General features: G+C 39.2%; 1 pseudogene; it reads right to left on the bottom strand.

The window, feature by feature from the left end:
• LOC139599060 (pancreatic lipase-related protein 2-like) lies at positions 1–11,741 on the bottom strand (annotated as a pseudogene).
• Between the last annotated feature and the right edge of the window lie 207 nt (positions 11,742–11,948).

The following is an 11,948-nucleotide window of genomic DNA, read 5'->3' as shown; positions in this document are numbered from 1 at the left end:
TCATAGAGGGCTGGACTCAAAGTCTGTTGAGGCAGCCTCGTTAACCCTTTGTTGTTGCCTGCAGGGTCCCCTTGCAGCTGGTGAGGGTTGGGCATTCCTGGCCCTCAGCAAAGAGCCAGGGCTTGCCACATGCTGGGCTGCACAGTTCCACACCCACAGAACACAGACCTGGCAAGGGGAGAGAGTTAAAGGAAACACTTGTCAGTAAAATGGGACATTTTCAAGGCAGCTAGCCAACATAATTAATATAAACCCTGGGTTTATTTCATGTTAGGCTAAAGCATACGTTCCAATAGACTGAGAACATAGAGTGTGTTATCAATTTTTTTTTAAGACTTACTAGTTCTCGACTAATTATTAACTTTTAGGATGTGTTTGCCTTTTTGATCAGGCTCCCTTAGCATTTTCATTTGGAATAGGAGTGTGCCTTTGAAGGGAATTGCTCCCTCCATTTCTCCCACTTACCACACTTTGGTTTACGTGACAGAGTGGGATGTGTTGGAGCCCTGGATGCTGAGAATTTTAGACTTTCTGTGCCTGAGAGGCACTGACTCCCAAAAGAACACTATATTTGACCTGAGGCCATGGAGAAGGCTTCCAAAATGGAATGATAGAACTGGGATTGTGGGTGTGTAGTTTGAATAGAAGTGTGTAATGTCACATGGTGGAAAACTTAGGAGCTTGAGGTTTTAGAACATAGTAATATATATAAAGCAAGATGGAGATTTTGGGGCAGAGGTTGGTCCTTCTCCTTCTTGTCCATGGATTTGGGTGGTTTTGTCTAATTGGATAGTAAAGTTCGTATTGTGGTCCGTGGGTGATTGGTTATTGTTAAAAATAATTTAGGTGTAATTTCTTAATTGGACAGTTTATCCCTTGTAGGGAGAGCTACTCTGCCATTTTTTACCTTGTTAAAGAACTGTAGAACTCATAGCTTGTGAGATTGTAACATAGATAAGAATGAATAAACATCTGAGTCCAAACAAGAAATACCATCTAGCGATTTAATCCTGACCTTGGCAGAAAAGAAGCAAATAATCCATCAAGGTGGATGCATAAACTGGATTAATTTTGGTTAAAACTAAACAAGAGGTATTTTCCAAAAGTGTAAAGTCCTGCAGATGGCAGCGGCTGCCAGGCCCATTGGCTTGGGCTGGAGTCAGCATGAAGGACCTGCCCAGGCAGGTACAGGGCTGAACCCTGCAGAGCTGTTTCTGTGTGCTGTGCTGTGTGCCATGGAGAGCTGGGCACATGAAAATGACATTTAGGAGAAAAACTTCTACCTTTACAACATTAGATTATGTACTTACATATTCCCGTTTTCCCCCGATATTATTCTGACTTCTTCAGCTCCCATGCAGCCTCTGTCTGCATGACCTATTTGCTTTTTCCAGAGAAACTCAACTTTTGAAATGTTCCCAGAAATTTCTGTATCGATGTAGTTCAAGTATGTGTTGCCTGGTTTGAAAGTTCCCCTGCCAAAAGAAAACCACAGAAGTGATGCTCAATGTTCTACACAAATGAGGGGGAAAAGAAAACTTGACTATAGGGAATAAGGGAGATGAGCTGAGGGGTGCCGTGGGAGTTGGGGCTTTGAATACTACTGCTAGAATTTTATGAGCTTTTTTTATAGTTTTGCTGAAATTCCTGTGCCTTTCAGGATGAAAACACTTATCATTTAGCACAGCCTTTGTCAGTATCACCATGATTTATTCTATACATTACTTTTGAAAAGTAAGATCTATCTTCAAATAAATCCAAGTCAAAAAGTTCTCTCAGTGTTTCTGGTTGCTCTCAACCACAAAGGAAATTGAAAATTATAGTTTACATTTGTGCCTTCTGTGCTATCACTGTTCACTCTAACAAAACACAAATTGCAATGTGACATTAACAGTGAAATTATCTGTGAGTTTATTGCTGCAGTGGTGTATTTATAACCAAAGGTACTCCTGGTACAGACCAGTACTGAGGCTGTGTGCAAACACAGAGGAGGCTGGTTTTGTAATATTGAAGCTGGGTTGCTGACCAGCATCTATTTATTGAGATTTAAATTCCCATTTACTGGAAAAGGCCAGGCTGAGTGGACAGGAATCCCACATTCCAGCACAATTCATGGGCAAGCTGCAACTTTCTTATTCACATATTCCCCAGAGGAGGGGATAATTGGATGGCTGTGCATCTCTGAGCTCTTTGTATTCTCAGAGATCACCAAATCGTGCTTGAGTCCAGCAGCAGCCACAGAGCTCTTGCCCACTTTGCTGGGCTAACATCAACCTCAGAAAACAAAAGAAAATACAGAGCAAGAGGGACCCGCAAACAGATTTTTACCACAGCCTGCAGCACAGGGAACTTCCATCACTTATCAGCTGCTTTTATTACCAGTATAAATCACAGACCACACAGAGCAAGGTGACACATGGGAGAGAAGCTGTGGGTACATTCCATGTGCTAACAGTGACAGAGCCACGTCTCCAACAGCCACATTAAACTTACTTGTCAATGGTGTATTTTTTTCTGAAGCCATTAGTTCCAGTCAAGGCTACATCTATATTTCCCTTCATGGTTTCTGTTGCACATACTTTAACATGTATCTCTTTTCGCCAGCCTTGGGAAGCAAAATCAAATGGATTACAGTTGTAAGGAGATTTCTTTCCTAAGGGTTAAATTTCTTATATGTTTCAGTGTCTCTAAGAGAGAGAAAAGGATTGCACAAACATGCTTGTAAGCAAAAAACACCTCTGACAAATTGCAGTTCATTTATTAATTTTCCTATTTCCCCAGTCCTGTGGCTGTTTCTACATTAATCACAACTAAAACTGTATTTCTTATTGCTTGATGAGCAATAAGAAATACAGTTTTGACTTGATGAGCTTGGCTTGATGAGCTTGGCAAAAATATCCTGAAATGCTCCGGTTCTATAAATTTTGCCAATAAAAACAATGCAACATTTTTAAATTTGAAATTATGCATTTCCAGCATAAAATTCCTCCCAATTTCAGCTTCATAGAATTTTTGAAGTCATCATGTAATAACCAAGTTTAACCCAAGGGTGAGCATCATTTGATCGGTTTTTACAATTATCTCAGCTTTCCCAAATAATGCTGGTACTGCATGTTCCTAACACCTAAAATTCTGGATGTTTTATTGAGTGCAACTCATTAACTGCAGCAGCTCTGCAGAAGTGTAAGGTCCTTTTTCACACATAATTCATTGCCATTTTAGAATACACCACAAAATGAGCACTTACGAGCATATGGAGGGGAGGGCCCTGTGTTTAAATAAACCTTTTGCTCTTCCTTTTCAGTTTTATGTAAAAACTTATCAGCATGATGACCCATCAGTGGGCATCCTTCTTCTGGACATGGAAAGCAGTCTCCCTGGGGGGAAAATAAAAATGTGTGTTATAAGACATCATCTATTTAAATCCTACTTCTTGAATTTTAGAAAAATAGGGTATTTCAGCTTTTTCCCAGTTGTTTGTTTGTTTGTTTGTTTGTTTGGGTTTTTTGTAGGTCTTTGCTTCTCAGTTCAGATCATATCTTCAGTATTTATCATTGTGGTTGAAAAAGGAGTTGAGGTGGTCAGTCATCTTATTTCATCTTGTTGAAAATCAGAGAGAAACAGGTTGGACATCTGGCCTAATTCCTTGTGGTCTTGCAGGGACCATAAGTAAATACCATAAAGAGTGTTGTGCCTTGCTACCTGATCTGTAATGTCCAGGTAATAAATTCATCTTTCACAGGGTCCACTGGAAGGTTTTCTGCTGGTTATAGGATGGATAACCACATTTCCAAGTGGGTCTGGCTGAATGTCTCACCCATATGGTAAAAATATTTATGTTTAGGAATACTGGAATTTAGGAAGGTTGGGCTTTCCATTTGGGATTTGTTCTGTCAGCTCTTTATTCCCATGCAGAGCCTTAATGGATTCAATCTACCTGCACAGATCAGACAATCAGATCAAGACCTTGACATCCATTAAAAGAAGGTAAAACAAGATAAGCATGAAAGCAGATTAATTGCAGTGGGAAAAAATAGCTCTGCTGTGTTGAGGTAGTTCAGTATTGATATGTGGGAGGTTCTGTTCAAATTGGTATTTGTAGTCCTTCGGCTATTGGTGCATTTGATGAAAAAAGGCAAAATTATCATTATCACTTCTCCATTGTGAAATTGCTTGGCTTTGGGTATGATCTGGTTCTGAATGTCCCCTGTGCTCATATCCCATGATCCCAAGTGTAGAAGTTGTCCCAGGAATTATTAAAAGAAGAAGGGCAGGGCTCAGATAAATCCAGACCTGGCACTTACCAACACAAACTCTCGATATGTGTCACACTGGTACCCAACAAACCCATTTGGAGTGATGATGCTCTCAGCATAATACCTGAGACTTCTTTTATGTCCACATCCAATAGATCTGTATGCTGGGGAAAAAAACAAACCAACAAAAAGCCAACCGGTAAAAACTGGTTAAAGCAATACACTAACATAAAGTCCATGCCAAAGAAACATTTTGGGGTATCTTTTCCTCAAAAGCACTTGCACATATAGTGATGTCTCAGGTAAAAGAAATGACAATGATTAGAAGACATTTAAATTGTGAATTATTTGGTTTTGTAGTAAGATAGTGTACTTATGCCTACATATATTATTTTCTGTTGGAAAGAGGTAGTTTTTAACAGAGGTGGAGATGCACAAGGTGAAAGAAGAAGCATTTGGGAGTGTTCCCCTTTGATATTTCAAAGACTGGAATATTTTATAGCTGCAGTTTTTGTAAAGCATACAGGAGTTACTATGAAGTAGTTTCCCTTTTCTTACAGTTATCACAACATGGTATTCTGCAAAATCACAGTTTCCACTAATTTCTAGAATTAAAGGTAATTTTAGCAATTATTATGAATTCAGTGGCTTTTGGTGTTTTTAAGCACTATAAAATCTGAAGTCATTTGATAGCAATTCTGTGAAATCCTCTGAAAAGCAGGATATTTGGCAGCATGTCTTTGGTTTTGTCAGAACTCTTTGAAACAAGTACTTTTCCCCATCACACTGAAATTTATAAGTAGCCAGTAAGGAAAAAAGGAAGTGCTATTTGGGTTATATTTACATGTCCCTTATAGCAAATGTTATCTTCCTTGATTCCGAGGTCTCTCCTATATCAATAATCCATATACTCAAGTTAGGTTGTTTGTATAAAAATGGATTTTATTCCACTTCAGCATGTGGTGGGGGCTCACCAAACCACAAGGGCAAGTCTGGGAGGCACTGAAGTAGTTGCAGACTAGCACAGGTTGTAGTGAAATCAAAATTTCCCCCAATGGCAATGTTTATGCATCTTAAAGATAGACCAGCTGGTGTTGACCAGTTGACACATTGTTCTTTCCTTAAGAAAAGAAAAGAAAACCCACACTAAAATCTCTTTGAAAAGTCCTTGTTGTCTGTTTTTCTTGGAAATAATCTGCATCATCAATGCTTCCTGAGTATGTTTTCTTAGTAGCTCCTTCTTTAATTCAGAATGGTTTGTGCTTTTAAACCCTCAGCTCTTACAGCTGGCTCAATTTATGTTAGTGGCAAATTCACTTAACACCTATAGTCTTTCTATTGCATCAAAAACTGTAGGGAAAAAGTCACTAAATATTATGTCTAAAGCACTTAATACATAAAAACACTACATAAATGTAAACATTAGCAAACAATAGAGAGGTTACCAAACAAAGTAAGGTTTAACCAAGAAGAGGGAGTTAAGGCTGTCTCTATTTTTCAAGAGCTCCTTGAACAACCAACTCCATCTGCTCGTGTTCAATAGAGTTGAGTTTCTCCTTCATGACAAAACATTGCAAAGAGCCTTTTGAAATGTCTCTGGAAAAATATTTAATTTTTTTTATTTAAATGCAGACATTTTTATGCATTCCAGTTGGAAAGTGTTTTTGTTCCAAGTGACTTTGAGCACAGCCAGATTTCAGTTTTCTTTGTTACTAAGTTCTTGACCAGTTCTAAGGGAGAGCATTTTTGAAAGCAAATTATTTAACTAGTGGTAGGGATTTCAAACCATTTAGCTGTGAAATATAGATGTTCTCATTTCTGTAGGTTAGGATCAGAAGACAGGATTTCGTGGATCTGTTGTACTGGATCCCAGGGTAATTCTGATTAATGGGCCAACTTTCTTTGAAGAACTACTAATGGAGCAGTCGTTTTATCATCTTTTATATTTCTGACCTTGGACTGTTCTCTTTGAAGAGACTAAAGCTTGATGGCATGCATGAATCCCACTAATATTGGGAGTAATATCTTCCTAGGGAGAAGGAGAGCTCAGATTTTAAAATACTCATTTTTGGATTATCCATGGATGAAATTTTACCAATCCTTCATATGAAGAATTCCCACTGAGTTCAGCCTGTCAGCACAGTGGCAGGCTTTTAGAAAGCTTGTGATGCACATTTTTGCATGCTTTAACTGAAGTTTTCATCTAGATTTTGTCTTGTTTAGTATAAAAGAAAATTGGAGAGTATTTCAGAGGCAACTTTAAATGTTCCATTTTTGAGTATTGTCTTCCTATCCCAAATCTAAACTATATAAAGGTCTTACCTTATCCTAGCCTCTGTTTCTACCTGTAACTTATAATGAGGTATTACTTCTTTAAAATGTATTTACCTCTCATCAGGTCGTTGATATCCCGAGTTGCAGGAGGCACACGAAGCTGCTTGCATCCTGGCATCTTCTTCCCACCATTTGGGTAAAAATCCAGGTGGCCACAAGTCTGAAGAATCCCTGGAGCTGAAATGCACAACGGATCCTGGCAGATCAATCCCAGGTGCTCTGTAGCCAACCTGTGTGCCGATGGCAGCCTTTCAATGAATACTTACCAAAGTCAAAGAAAAGGTGACCAGCATGAGTGTGAATTATATCAACAAATTTTGCATCTGAAGGATCCAGCCTAACCATTGTGGGAGTGTACTGGAAGAGGGGCCCAGCTGGATCCAAACCTAAATGAATGGAGATACATCTGATTGAGTAAATAATACTATCTGTATATCACCACACACAGGTTATGTATGCTATATATGTGATTACATTTCTGCCTTTACATTAAAAAAAAATCCATTTTGTGGTCCACAGCTAGAAAAACAGGCAGGGTATTAATAGAAATCTGACTGAAGGCATTGCAGCACAGTAAAATGGTGATGGCTGCTTGGCTTACTTTTGGGAACAATGATATAAGAGGTTTGGTTTATTGGGATTTTTTAATAATTTTATTGAAAAATATGAAATCTTCATATGTTACTCTGAGCACGTAGATTTATTTATGAATTTTTATTTGGCAAGAAGTCTATTTTTATTTCCAGAATATCTTGGTTGAAAATGGTATCCCTTCACTTCTGTGTCAGTGAGGTCTCTTTGGAGATAAAGAAACACAGCTCTGACTCCAGTTTCCCTGAATTGCTCATGTGACTGCTCAGTCATGGCTTAGACAAAGCAATGCCTATGCAGAGAAAAGAGCTGACTGGGAGAGAAGGAAAGCAGAAAATAACCAGTTTTTGGAAGAAAGCAATGTGTGACTGTGTCACGACTTGTGTGCCACCATGCTGGCTGGACACTGTTATTTATGACAGAGCAGCACATTGCATTCTGTATTGTATTTTTATAAAGCAGAAATGATTCTTCAGTTCTCTTTAAGTTGCATGAAAATATAAAGTTTTGTCAGCTGAAATAGCTGCAGTACCTGTTATTCTTCCAATGCCAGGCTTCCTCCTCCCTGCCTCCCCTGCCACGTGTGCTCCAAGGCTGTGGCCGATGAAATGGATGTTGGCAGGAGAGTAGCCATACTCCTGCTGTGAAGGTTTATGGAAAGGAGAAAAAAGCAGTGTGGGTATACAAGTGACACTGCAGCATGTCCCTATGCAGTGCCAGGACATGGCCAGGTCACTGGGCAGTGGAGATGAGTGTTCTGGTGGAAAGTCACAGTTCTGGGTGAGGGGATCTCTACCTAAAGAGAAGCAATTCCCCAATCATCCCACCCCTCTTCATTTTCAGGGTGTTCATGGCTATTTACCATCTTATCCCAATACACTAAATCTAGGGGATTTAATGTTTCATTTCAGATTTTCAAACCTTTTGAACTGCTGAAAATTCATGTTAGTTTTTCCAAATCAATTATGACGCTAAAGCAAGTATTTTCATTTGTGAGGGATTAAAGCCCTTCTATAACATTTGGACCTGCTTTACTGGTTCCTCCTGGCTGTATTGAATCAAACCTAAAGGTGCCACTCTGAGCACAACCTTTATGTGGACTGTGCACGTGCCAGGGATATTTTTTACCTCGAGGAAGTTCACCAGGTACTCCAGCTCGGCCCCCACAACGCGGACGTTGTTGACGGCGTCCGTGTACAGACCACTGGAGCCACCCCTCCAGTCTGTCAAAATGCAGTTCACATCTTCAGAGTGAAACATGAACTGGCGGAGAACAGGAAAAGAACCGAGGAGACGGGAACAGCCATTAATTACAACTGTAGCAGGGCACTTGTAAACTGTATTTTGTTTTGTTTGTGTGACCGGTGATGACACATCTCTAGTAATTCCTACTGATGCTGAAGATCAACACAAGGAGGCAGAGTGGAACCAGTGATTAGAGGACGCCCACAAGCTTCCTTCAGCTCTTCTTCCATTCCAGATGCCTTGGTTGGCTCTAAGGTACCAACTTCTCTTAATGACAGTACCCATGTTACCAAAATATGTACAAGCATTATCCTTCAAAATGTTTATGCTTGAATCATCTAAAAGAATTCTCAAATTTGTGCTTGAATTGTTCAGCCCTGAATTTCATAGATTATAACCAAAATATTCTATTTAGACATTTCTACCAATAGAACTTTCTGATTTTGTATTTTATTCTGAAATAATTTCATTTTTGGAATGTGCCAGAGTAGAATGAAACCAATCTGCTGAACAAAGCCTTTTGGTTTTATTAGATCAAAGGTGTCACTCAAACTGACACATTTATTGTGACCTTTTGCTGAGGTGAGAAAACTCGCTCTTTTTTCTCCCTTTATTATTGGCAAGGAATTGAAAAATCAATTTATTATAGCTTTCCCTGAGGAGGCGAATGCAGCAAAAGGGCATTAAGGAGAAGGCTGAAGTGCACTATACTCCTAGCCAGGAACAAGACAGTAGTCGTGTGGAACTGGGCTTCAATCTGACTTTTGTGCTCCGTGAATTAACAAGAGAACAGAGGTGCAAATTTTACATGGGAATTTAAAGCCAGATGTGGATATTTAGAATTTCAAATACAAGCAACATGACTATTAAAAATAGTTGTACCTACCCTGCAGATGCTTGTTATCCAGGGGAGATCTGCTCCAGCAAGGTGGCCGTGGATAATGAAACGAGTTTTCCTGTGCGCTCGGAAATTCGAAGCTTTTATAGTTGAAGGATTTGTAGCTGAAATTTTCTGTGCCAAGAGAACCAAACAACCAACAAACACAACAAGGATGTGACTATTTCATCTGTGCATATTGATGAAGGACTGAGTGCCCCAATGGTTAAGGCATAGTTCTAGACCTGGAAAAGATGGGTCTTATTCCTCATTCCTAAACTCCCTTTCAAGTTTCATTTAATCAATTAATCACTTCAACAAATGCTTCACTGCCTCTGGTTAATTGAATTAATGATACTGGCACCTTCTGCAGTGCTTTGTGATATACTGGTACAACATGCCATGTAAGTACAAGATTTTATCAAACTTGGCAATAGAAATGCAAAGATAGCATCTTCTGAAAGGTATTATGTGGTTGACTTTGAAACTATACCTATTTTTCTTTCTTTTTTCCTTTGAAGATAAGACCTTAATTGCTTCATTGATATTTGATGGGAAATCCCACCAGGCTTCAAATTCAGAGGCTGTAGGTATTTTGGTGTGTATTGAGAAAGAAGACATTATTTTCTTTAAAAGAAATTCTGACTACTAGCTCTTACATATTTTTTGTTATGGTTTTGTTGACCTAAAAGGAGGATGTCATGCACTAATTAGCAGACATCTCACCTTTGGTGAAAGACTGATTTGTTAAAACCTCATAGGCCCTCAGCTGGAGGAGTTGGGCTTGTTCTGAAGTGACTTAATAAACACCTCCACTGATTGTGACTGCCATTTATATAAAACCCCTTAATTCTGGAGCCTTTTACCTGTAATAACTTGTGTTAGAGGGCTGTGATTAATGTATGTTGTAAATATACCTGGCTCCTCGGGGAGCTGAAATGAGGAAAAAGGAAAAAAGATGGAAGAAAATTATCATGTGTCAAATATAGAATTGGAGGTTCTCCCAGCAGTCTTATGAGCAAAATATGTGAGAAAAGAAACCCTCCCTACAATTTATTGAATGTATTGTACACTGTCAGTATTTAAAAACAAAGCATTTTCTTACTTGGTATTTCACCATGTTATCTCTGGTGTAGAGAAGGAAATTTGTGTTCACAGCATCTGGAGAGCTGGGCAAGCCTGCCAGTTGTCTCCCCGGGATCCCAGCCCATGGGGGGCTGTCTGAAAAGCATCCAAGCCTTTGGTAGCAAACTTCCCTTCCTGGGGTGCACAAAGAAAGAGATATTTGTGTTCTGGGAATGTCACAGGTTCTGCACACGAAGCTGGCAGGAGAGGGTTTACACCAGGAAAGCCAAACAAGCCTGATTTGGATTGGGATGGCACTTCTGAGCATTTTTCATTTAGGGGCTCAGTTTTGCTCGGGTGTTTGAGGCAAGGACTTGAACTTCAGGAGTGGTTCCTGCTGCAAACAGAGCCTGGAGCTCAGCCTGGTGAGCTCAGGATAAGTTTGGTTCAACATATTGTTAACACAGCCCTTGGAACAAGACAATAAAATCTTGATCCAGGGAAGAAGAAATCAGCTTTTGCTGTCAGCACAGAATAGTCCTTTAAATCAGTCCTAAACTCTAGGGATTATCTAAATTGTTATTTCTTGTGCAACAGCTCATGAGGGAGCCAAAAGAAACCAAAACATTAAAATAGATACTTCTGCTTGCTCCACAATGGACATTAAACATCTCCCTTATTGTTTTCATCACCATAAGATTTTAGTGGAAGCAATAAAGTGGAATCTGAGTGGAAGCCTAGAGCAAAGCACAGCCTCAGGATGTGTGATCTGTGCCTGAATGACCAGTTTCACAATTTCTATTGTGCCTTTAATACAGTAATGGTGCAAATATGACATGCGGGTGTTGCCATTAATTGTCATCCTTCCACACTGTTGTAGCACATCAGTTGTGAAATCCCAACAAATTTTTATTGCTATTGAAAAGTCCATTCTTTCCTGTCATTGAAGAGGTATTTTGGACCAAGACTATTTTCTTGTTCTCTGCATAGCACTGTGAAGAGTGGGTGCCTAGGCTCTCATTACCAGGGTTGTAGCTACCATGAGTGATTTCAGGGTAGGAAATGTTCTGGAAGAATTTCAGTATCAATTTGCATATAAAAATACCTTTCTGATTTCCATTCTGTTTACTAGCTGCAAAAACCTTTACAGAATTAAAAAGTAATGAGTTAAATGTGGGAAAGACATGACATGACTCAGTGATCCTAATGAAGAATTATGTTAAATCCATTCCAATGAACAGTTTTTTTTCTAGAATATAGATATCCTGATGTAAGCTGCACATCATTTTTACTCTTTATAGACTTTATTCATGATATGTCTCACCTCTGGCTGCATTGAGAAGAAAAAGAGTAGTGATCCATACTGGAAGCATCTGAAGTGAATAAGAACACAATTCAAACATAATTGAAATTAGAATCTGGAATTCACCTAAGGGTTCCCTTAACCCATTAAAACCTCTTGAATCTCAGGACTTTAGTCATTTACTCAGTTAGATCCAAAAAAAGCAACTCCTCCTCACATAGTGAGGTTTCAAAAAAATAGCTTTGGGATTATTTCTGTTTGCCATGGAGATTTTGCA

This window comes from Agelaius tricolor, unplaced genomic scaffold (genome assembly GCF_023055355.1).
Source record: "Agelaius tricolor isolate 1412-34295 unplaced genomic scaffold, bAgeTri1.0.p SCAF_22, whole genome shotgun sequence".
Taxonomy (NCBI): Eukaryota; Metazoa; Chordata; class Aves; order Passeriformes; family Icteridae; genus Agelaius; species Agelaius tricolor.
The sequence above is the reverse complement of the archived record's forward strand: the minus strand, read 5'-3'. Positions and strand labels throughout refer to the sequence as shown.